General features: G+C 55.2%; 1 long non-coding RNA gene across 1 annotated transcript; it reads right to left on the bottom strand.

Moving 5' to 3' along the window:
• Window positions 1-135: 135 nt before the first annotated feature.
• On the bottom strand, window positions 136-1121 carry LOC142090398 (uncharacterized). Its single transcript, XR_012676518.1, has 3 exons — window positions 998-1121; window positions 512-669; window positions 136-241 (listed from the first exon to the last, which is right to left on the bottom strand). It is a non-coding gene; the product is annotated as an uncharacterized LOC142090398 (long non-coding RNA).
• Between the last annotated feature and the right edge of the window lie 7626 nt (window positions 1122-8747).

The following is an 8747-nucleotide window of genomic DNA, read 5'->3' as shown; positions in this document are numbered from 1 at the left end:
AGGCGCCTCTGCCGAGAGGCCAGTGCCAGGAAAAGCGCCTCTCTCCCCGGGTGCTGCGGGAAGCGGGAGGAAGGGCACTGCGGGAGAGGGAGCACTGCCCGTGTCTGGAGAGATTTACCACTTGAGCTTGTCCTGCAGATCTGTCTGGTCATCCCTCTGCCCCCTGCGCTTGTGGGCGACCTGCCCCAGGATGCACGTCACCACCTCCCGCAGGGCCTGGTGTGTCCGTGGGGAAAGGCTCCTGCAACAGCAAGGACAAGGTCTCTCTGACCCTTCAGCTGTGACCCTCCTGCCTCTTCCCACGCCCAGTCCCACACAAACGTGGCCTCATTCGGCCCCACAGCCCCTTTGAGGCAGGAGGAGTTTCAAGCACCTGCTTTGGCCTAAGCAGCTCATTCCCATGGCTGGAGAAATCCCCCGGCACTCTATATGGCCCCATGGCTCAGGGGTTGGCTTCCTTGACCCACCACCCCACTGCCCCAGGCCTTGGCTGGAGCTGGCGCACTCTTACCGCTTAGGGGGGACAGGGTCGTCCTCGTGGACTGTGGGTGGCTCTTCTCCGGCCTCTTCCCACTCCTCCGTCACTGTCTCCAGGAGGTCAGGGCTGGACTCCCCCGCCTCCGTGCTAGTCGGGGGGCTGACTGACGATTGCTCAGAGGAACTGGATTCCTGCGCAGGAAGACACTCTCGTACAACAACCCCACACCCGGAGGGTGCTGCTTCCCAGCATGCAGACCCCCAGACCACTTCTGGCAGGGACCCTAGCGGGACAGCAAAAACCAGCAGAAGGACCTCAGCACGCCCTTAGGGTGACGCCTGACAGTCACCAGGGTTTCACTACAACTCCCTGTCACCCCTCTTGCTCAGGAAAGGCAGCAGTCACCCGCCCAGCTCTGCTGCAGCAACACTGCTATGACGGCTTGGGTGCTAGAGGCACCTTGCAATCACAGCCCCCCTGAAGGAGAACATGCTCTTTTTCTGCAGGAATTCAAAGTACCTGGCTCCTCTGTGTCTCCTCTTGTCTCTTAGCTTTTGCTTTGGGTGTCTCCTTTGCTCTCTTCGCTTTGGTCACTGGCGAGGTTTGACTCTTACTTTTTTTCTCTTCCGCCAGCTGTCTTTGATTCTTTTCCTCTTCATCCAGGTATTTCTGGATGTATTCTGGAAGCTTCTCCTTCCTCTTCGAGCGTTTATTCTGGAGGACGACCAAAATGCAACAGCAGGCAGCATTAGTTTGCCCTGCAGAGGGCTGAGCTGTTTTCCTTCCTACCCTCCCTTCTGCCCCTTCTCTTCTGCCTTTCTGTCCATGCTGGTTTGCTCCCAGGTTCCTGCAGGCTCCACCAAAGAGCCTGTCTGTAATGACCAGGGAGCTAAGTGACCACCAGGCTAAAAACCACCTGGCAGCTGGCTATTCCAGACAAGCCTTGCAGTCACGTTGCCGACAGAAACATGCACAAGTGAGGTCTTTGGGTGTGTTTCATGAGGCGAATGGAAGTGAAAAGTATATTCTCAAACGACAGAGTAACCCGCCTCTCTTCAAGTAAGCACCAAAGCAACTAGTCAGTGGTGCCGTGAACACGCAGTGAGGAACCCTGTGAGAATCGGCATGCATGGTGCCACGCCTCCCTACAGCCCAGTACGACACGCTCAGTGCAGCAGCCCGTGTCAGGTACCTTTTGTCTCCTCTCAATAGCTGTGGCAACAAAGTCTACTGTTCTGGGTTTGATCAGAGGAATCAGTTTCTCTTTCTCCTCCTTTTCCTTCAAGGAGCTCCCCTGGATGGCCGGTAGCTGCCTGCAAAGACAATAGGGTGCGTTGGCAGGAGTGTAGGAGGAGCATCTTGTGCTTCCAAGTGGCGCACCTGCTTCTGCAGCAGAATGCGCTCTACTTGCCTCCTTGTGATCAAGTCCACAGGGACAGAGAAGACCCCAAGCTGTCACACTCAGATGTGCCCAACAGCCCCACTAAACCTCAAGATGCCCAGGTCTAGGCCCTCTCTTGCTGGAGCAACGAGAGGAACAGGGTCCTTTGCCCTATGCCCCTATGCCCTATACCTCTACGCCCTCCAGGTCAGTGCATGGAAGTCTGCTCAGTGGTCCAAAATACAGAGTGCTCATGGGCTGTACGAGCAGGTTGGGCGCTGGGGACACAGTGTCAAAAAGGAGGAGGACACGAGCCCATGAGGAAAGCAATCCTGCCCCTGAGCTCTCTTTGGCCCTTCTCTTTTGCAGGCCGTAAGACAGGCGTTAGCATAGAAGAGGCTTCTGGTTACCCAGAGGAATCCTCTGCAGTAACTAACTGCAGAACACTGTTCTCAGCAAACGGAAAGGTCGGGGTCATTTCAAGCTGAAGGGAAAGCCGAAAAGGCCTCCCGCGCCTGGAATGAGCATTTGCAGTTAGTTACTCAATGGATCTGCACACCAGGAACAAAGAAAGAAATGATGCTGCCAGCAGAGTCTCCCAAGAAGCTACAAGACGCTTGCCATACACCAAGAAACCATTGGTTAGTGGGACGAGGGATAACCGCAATTCGAGTTCGTCTAGCCTCTGTGTCTGGGAGAAACATCTTGCTCCCACGGAGACGAGAGCACGGGGTCACCCTCATCCATTTATGCAAGCGTCTCACCTGGCACGAGGCTCACTCCCCTCCGCTTTCTGACCCTGCTCTGACTTTACAGTCATTGCAGGTAACCGCTTTGGAGAAAGCCTTGCTCGACGAAGGAGGCGCTTCTCGGCAAGATCCTCTAGAAACAGGAAATGAGACCATTCTTCAGAACAGCATCCTTGGATGAAAGCCATGTTTCCTGGGAGGTCTTAGGCCTTTTCCGACACTGTTTTTTTGTCCAGCTCCTCATGCCTACAGTGCACCATCATTCCCTGGGGAAAACTGTTTTGACGGCTTTCTCCCATCCATGTGCTGAAATGCGGGGCTCCCTGGGAGATGCTGGCGGTCTCCAAGAGTCATTCTGGGGAGGGGAATCATTTAGCACAAGAGGAGCTGGCTCTTGGATTCCTGGATTGGTCCCATGCACACAGATTTGCTGCTGGCACACTCACACCAAAGGCATTGCTTCTGAGGCAGCTGAGAATATGATGGAAAGAAGCAGCTTTGCACTGTTTGCAGCACAGCCTGGGGAGTGGTGGCCACTGGGAAGGTGTCCTTCAGCAGTCCCAGCGGCCATTTGTGGTGCAGGGCTGTCCTGAGACCTTGTTCCACAATGGGTCACTGGAGCTTTACCATAATGGGTCACAGGAGGTGCCTCTCCCTCTTCCAGGCATCCTGCGGTAACCTCAGCTCTAATCCTCTTCAGACGTGGAGGAAGGAAAACCTACGGCCCCCTGACAGCAACCCGCTGGTCCCTTACCTTGCTTTCCACTGCCATCACCTGTCCCCCAGCCCTGCTCTGGGACGGCCTTCACATGTCCTGTCAGGTCTGCTTTCACTGTTGGCATTTTAGGCACGGTCTCAAGCTTGTACCTGGAAAGAGGAAGAAGGCACCAGGCTGAAGAAAGGACACCGCATGGTTTCCCGAAGCAGCCCATCCCAGAGGACCAGAGTAGGAACTCCAGGAACTCCAGGTGAGGCCCCGGCAGCCTGTGCCAGTATTTTTCCGTCCTTCCCGTGAGAATGGTCGTCCTCCCACAAAACCCCCTTGCTGCTGCTGGGGAAAATGATTCCTCTCTTACTCATAGTACACATGGAGAGCAGACTAATCTCCAGTGCTCTGGTTAGCCAACACCCATTGGAATTCTGATCTTGTCCTCCAAGTTTCTTGTAGCGCCTCGCAGATTAATGCCTTTGCAGCTCTAAGGAGTCACCTCCCTCCCCTGAGTCAGCGACGGCACTGCACAGCAATGTTGGCACGAGACAGAGCTCTGCAGAACCCCACCAGATGCAAGCTCCTGTTTGGACAAGAAACCACCCCTCTACCCCTTGGCCCCAAGCAGAAGGCAGTCTCGTGCACAGGAAAGAAAAAGAGCAGGAGAAACCTGGTGGAGGATGTTGCCTCTCTAGGTCCACAGTAGGACAGATGCCTAAAGCATTGTCGCTGTCGCATGTTCCTCCAAATGAAGTCAAACTGAACAAGAGCAAGCAGGGAGTTCCCTGCCAAGAAGGCCTCTGAAACACTCCGTCCTCAATGCCATCACGAGTACAGTTCTCAGCGCCTGGCAAGGCAGCCCTCCCAAGCATGAGCTGAGAAGCTGCAAACATACCCTGCTAGGACGATAACGCGTCCAGAAGAGGTCTGGGAAGCAGCAGTGTCATGGCGTGAGATGACCGAGTCCTGCATCTCTGGCATCTGCAACGAGGACGGAGACAGATGACGGGAGATGGGGACACTGGGAAGGGCTGGCTGCTCCGTCCACCTTAGACCAACACAAGCAAAGAGCCAGAGCAGCCAAAGGGCTCTGGCCTCAGCAAGCCTTGCTCTGCCTGTGCCTCTGCTCCCTACCCCGAGAGTGGCGCAAGCAGCGCTCCCCACCATCAACGCTGGCCTTTTGTCACAAAGTGAAGCCCCTCTGGGGGTATCTCTTGCAAAGCCTGACCGTTGCACGCAGGCGAAGGGCTCTACAGAGAGCCTGCTCTACTGTAGACCACGAGGAGCCCAAGTGGCTGAACAAGGCATGGCAGGCCAGGAGAAAGCAGACCCCCAGCCCCCAGAAAGCATTTCGGAAGAACCAGGAGTGGTGCTGGGAAAATGAAAATCCTACCACGAGAACAGCTTGCAGCATCTCGTCAGTCCCATTCAGCCTTTTCAAAAAGTCTGTGTAAAATCTCATTTTTACGTCTTTTCCCTGGACGATCAGCATGCCCACGTCCCTCCAAACGAGGGCAACGTTCTTCCTGTTCTCTAGGCAGACACGGAAAAGACGCATGGTCTCTTCCATGCAAAGCTGCACCGTGCTCTCAGAGACAGCGTTGTCTGAGGCTATGTGAGCATACGGCAGTTGCTCAAAATGTTGGTGACCTGAAAAACAAGAGAAGAGGAACACATGAACTTGCAGAGCTGCTAAGCAGGCTACAATCAAAGGTCTGCAGCTTCCAGGCCCTCAGGCAATACATTGCTACTGAGTTGTCTAGCTGGTACAGCGCCTCTGAGGAGTAGCTCACGTCGTCCCTTCCTGTTAGAAGTGGAAAGTGAGGTGCGGAGCAGACAGCTATGGTTTCTCTGTTACAGAAAGAGAAAGAAAGAGTCTTAGGTGCTTGGCAGGAAAAAGAGCCATGACTGCAGGACAAGGTGGGGAGAAAGGCGCCAGGTCCCACAGCAAGCTGGAGGGTGCCAGGCCATTGGAGCCGTGCCCACCCTCGGTGCTCTCTTTGTCATTAGAGAGAAACGCACCCCAAACACAGACCCAAGCTCTTGGTGCCTCCCAGGGTCCTACGACAGCTGCTGCAACGGCAGCAGCGACTTGAAAGCACAGGCATCGTGGTCACTGGGTTTTGGAACGAACCGCCTTTCCCCCCTGGGTTTCCCCTGCTTCTCCCACTTGCAAAGAGGCTGTGAGAGCCGGGAAGAGCCCTGGCATTTGCCTGTATGAGGTCTAGTGCAGCAGAAAAAGGGAGGGAGAGTTGAAACACCACGTAACGAGAAGACACAGCACCCATAAAGCTGGAAGGAAACCTGTTGCTGAAGCAGGTCAAAGAGAGTGTGCTGTTACGCTGTATTGTCCTCTGGTGATTATTTAAAACTAATAGGTCGGCAGGGTCCTTTTCACAGCAGGCTGGTTTTGTCGAGCTGAAGCTGTTCTCAGGACTGCGGCAGGAGTTTGGTACTCCGCTCGGTCACCTCTGTGCAGCAGAGCACACCTCCCCACTCTGCTCAAGGGCAAGCGCCGCGTTCAGTCTGTCTGCTTACCAGGAACGTCTATGTAACCATATCGGAGGTCATGATCCCGCACCACAGTGTTTGCAAGACGAAACACGGGTCTCTCCACAACCACCAGATCCTTCTCCTTGCTGGCTACTCGCTCTCTGACAACCGCAAAAGTCCCAAGTCCAGGAATGCGGACAGCCTGAAACAGATGACATGGTGGATCAGAAGAAGTCTTGGAGGGACAGACGGATGACTTGTCAGAGAATGGTGATAGTGCCCTGCCCAGGCCTGAGGCACAAAGGAGCAAGATGGGCTCTTTGGAAACCTTGGGAGAAGACAAACAGGGTCTGCGCTTTTCCCTCTCATTCCCCTTCACCCATGAAGAACTAGACAGCTCAGGCAAAGCTGACAGACATCCTTTGGCTCGGGAAGATAAAAGGCAGGGGGGTTCCCACACTTGGAGTAAACCCTGAAGTGTCCCAGGCTTCCAAGTTTTGTCCTGCAACTCTGACCGTGGGGACTCTAGAAGCCCCAGAAAAAGTCCAGCCCTTTTCCTGACACTAGGCCAGGACCGTATTGTACATCTGAATGGACAGAGGAGGTGGTCCGTCGCACATCTGTGCGTTGCAGTGTCGTGCTGGGGCATTGTTCCCGCTTTCAAAGGAGGGGAAGAACAATTGCACTCCATGGCTGAGGGCTGCCAGGACTTCATCAACCTTCATCAGGACGTGAGGGGAGGAGAAGGAGCTAAGTCCCACCTGGTGGAGAGCCAGCTGTTGGCTGAGGTAACGTGATGCGCTGGCCCAAATCTTGGCGAACTCTGGAAAAACAAGGGAAAGTTGTGTCATGCTCGGAGGCAGCAACCTCAAAACCTTTCAGGCCACTCCTGTCCAAGGACCAATGCATTTCTAACACAAGCATTTCAGATGGTCTCTCCAGAGCCTGGCAAGAACCAAAGGACACCTCAGCCTGCCTCCAAGAGGGCTCCTTTCCTTTCAGGTGCAGCTCTCCAGGGTGTGACCCTGCTCCCATGGGAAACCAGCAGTGGATTGCCACGCCAGCGAGGGCACGGTGCTGTGCTCCACAGAAGTCTTGGAGGCTCAGGATAGGCCCTGGTGTCCCTCCAGCAGGGGCCAATTTCCCTGTGTCGCATCTCCGAACACACCGACTCCGCACAGCCCACAAGCACCTTCAGCTCTTCCACTCAGACATGAGCTCAGGGTGGGCAATGCCCACCACCAGGCAAGGAGCAGCCCTTTGGGGCCAGGGACTTCTGCCTGGGGTGCCCCTGGAAGGCAAGGGCCACATCAGGAAGAGAACCAGGAGCCCTGGCTGCCAAATCAGCCCCTCAGCCCTTAGGGATGGTCAAGCAGGTCCTTCCTGGCAGTCAGCAGTCCTGAGCAGCCACCCCCACAGCCCTCAGGGTTTCCATGCCTGTTTTCAGAGATATCCTTGACCTGACAACACTCATGAAATAGGCTCTGAAGGCCTTACCAGAACTCTTGAGCTTCTCAGTTGTTGGAGACAAGTGAGGCTGCAAGAAGAGGTCTTTTGCCATCTTAGTTCCACCCTTGCTCCGGGTCAACAACGGCAGCAAGTGGCTGGCTTGCTGCAAAAAGCCTCCTCCTCCTCTCTGCTCTCCTCCTCCTCCTCCTCCTCCTCCTCCTCCTCCTCCTCCTCTTCCTCCTCCTCCTCCTCTTTGTCCTCCACCCTTCACCACCCCCAGTGCTGTTTTGCTGCCTCTCTCTGCCTTCTCCTCCTCGCTGCAGAGCAGCTCCTCCGGAGCAGAGTGGTGGCGAGAGCAGCCCCAGCGCCTGGAGTCCCCTCGGCCTCGCCGGGGTGTGTGGGGCGGATGCTGGTCGCGATGGGAAAAGGGGGGCTGTCACCACTGTGATGTGGGGCTGTCCCACTGTGACCCCCAGGCTGTGTCACAGAGCAGCCTGCACATGGGGACACGGGGCTGTAAGTGCTTATGGGCTTCCTCCTACCCTTCCCTGCTTCTTCCTGCCTCTCTTACCCAACGTGTCTGCAGCCGGGAGTGGCAGGCTGCGCTGACTGGCAGAGCTTTGGCAGGCGATGGCTGCTCACACCTGTTTTGGAGCCGTCTCCGACTGGCCCCAGCAGAACCTGACCTGCTCCCACGTTGGTCCCACTGCAGCTCCTGCTGCTCAGCCCTTGCCATCCACACTCAGCACAGAGCACTTTTGCCCCCGAGAAACAAGTGTTTAAGGACCCTTGGGCCATGCATCCATTTCAAACGGTGCCTTTAGGGTCCTCACAGTGGAAATGAAGTGCACTCCTTTGCCCTAAGAGCAGACCACAGGGGTTACTCCTAACAGAGGGGGATGCATATTGCTGAAATGCTCCTCTGCAAACCCAGCTGTGAGGATCTATGTCATCACAGCCCTGAAGTTCATCAGCCTCCTTGACACTTTTTCCAGTGTTGGCCCTACTATTGCACTGCCAGTGTCATCGCTGATGCTATCTCACCTCTGTTTCCCAGTATAGTCCTGTCCAAGTGCGACCAGCGTAGGTCCAACCTGACCTTGAATGTTTCCAGCCATGGGGCATCTACCACCTCTCTGGGCAACCTGTGCCAGTGTTTCACCACCCCAATTGTAAAAAATTTCTTCCTTATATCTAGTCTAAACCTACCCTCTTTTAGTTTAAAACCATTCCCCCCTGTCCTGTTGCAACAGGCCCTGCTAAAAAGTCTGTCCCCATCTTTCTTATAAGCCCCCTTTAGGTACTGATAGGCTGTAATCAGGTGTCCCCAAAGCCTTCTCTTCTCCAGGCTGAATAACCCCAATTCTCTCAGCCTTTCTTCATAGGAGAGGAATTCCATTCCCCTGATCATTTTCGTGGCCCTCCTCTGCACCCGCTCCAACAGGTCCATGTCTTTCTTGTGCTGAGAGCTCCAGAGCTGGATGCAGT

The sequence above is a fragment of the Calonectris borealis genome, chromosome 19 (genome assembly GCF_964195595.1).
Source record: "Calonectris borealis chromosome 19, bCalBor7.hap1.2, whole genome shotgun sequence".
NCBI lineage: Eukaryota > Metazoa > Chordata > Aves > Procellariiformes > Procellariidae > Calonectris > Calonectris borealis.
The sequence above is the reverse complement of the archived record's forward strand: the minus strand, read 5'-3'. Positions and strand labels throughout refer to the sequence as shown.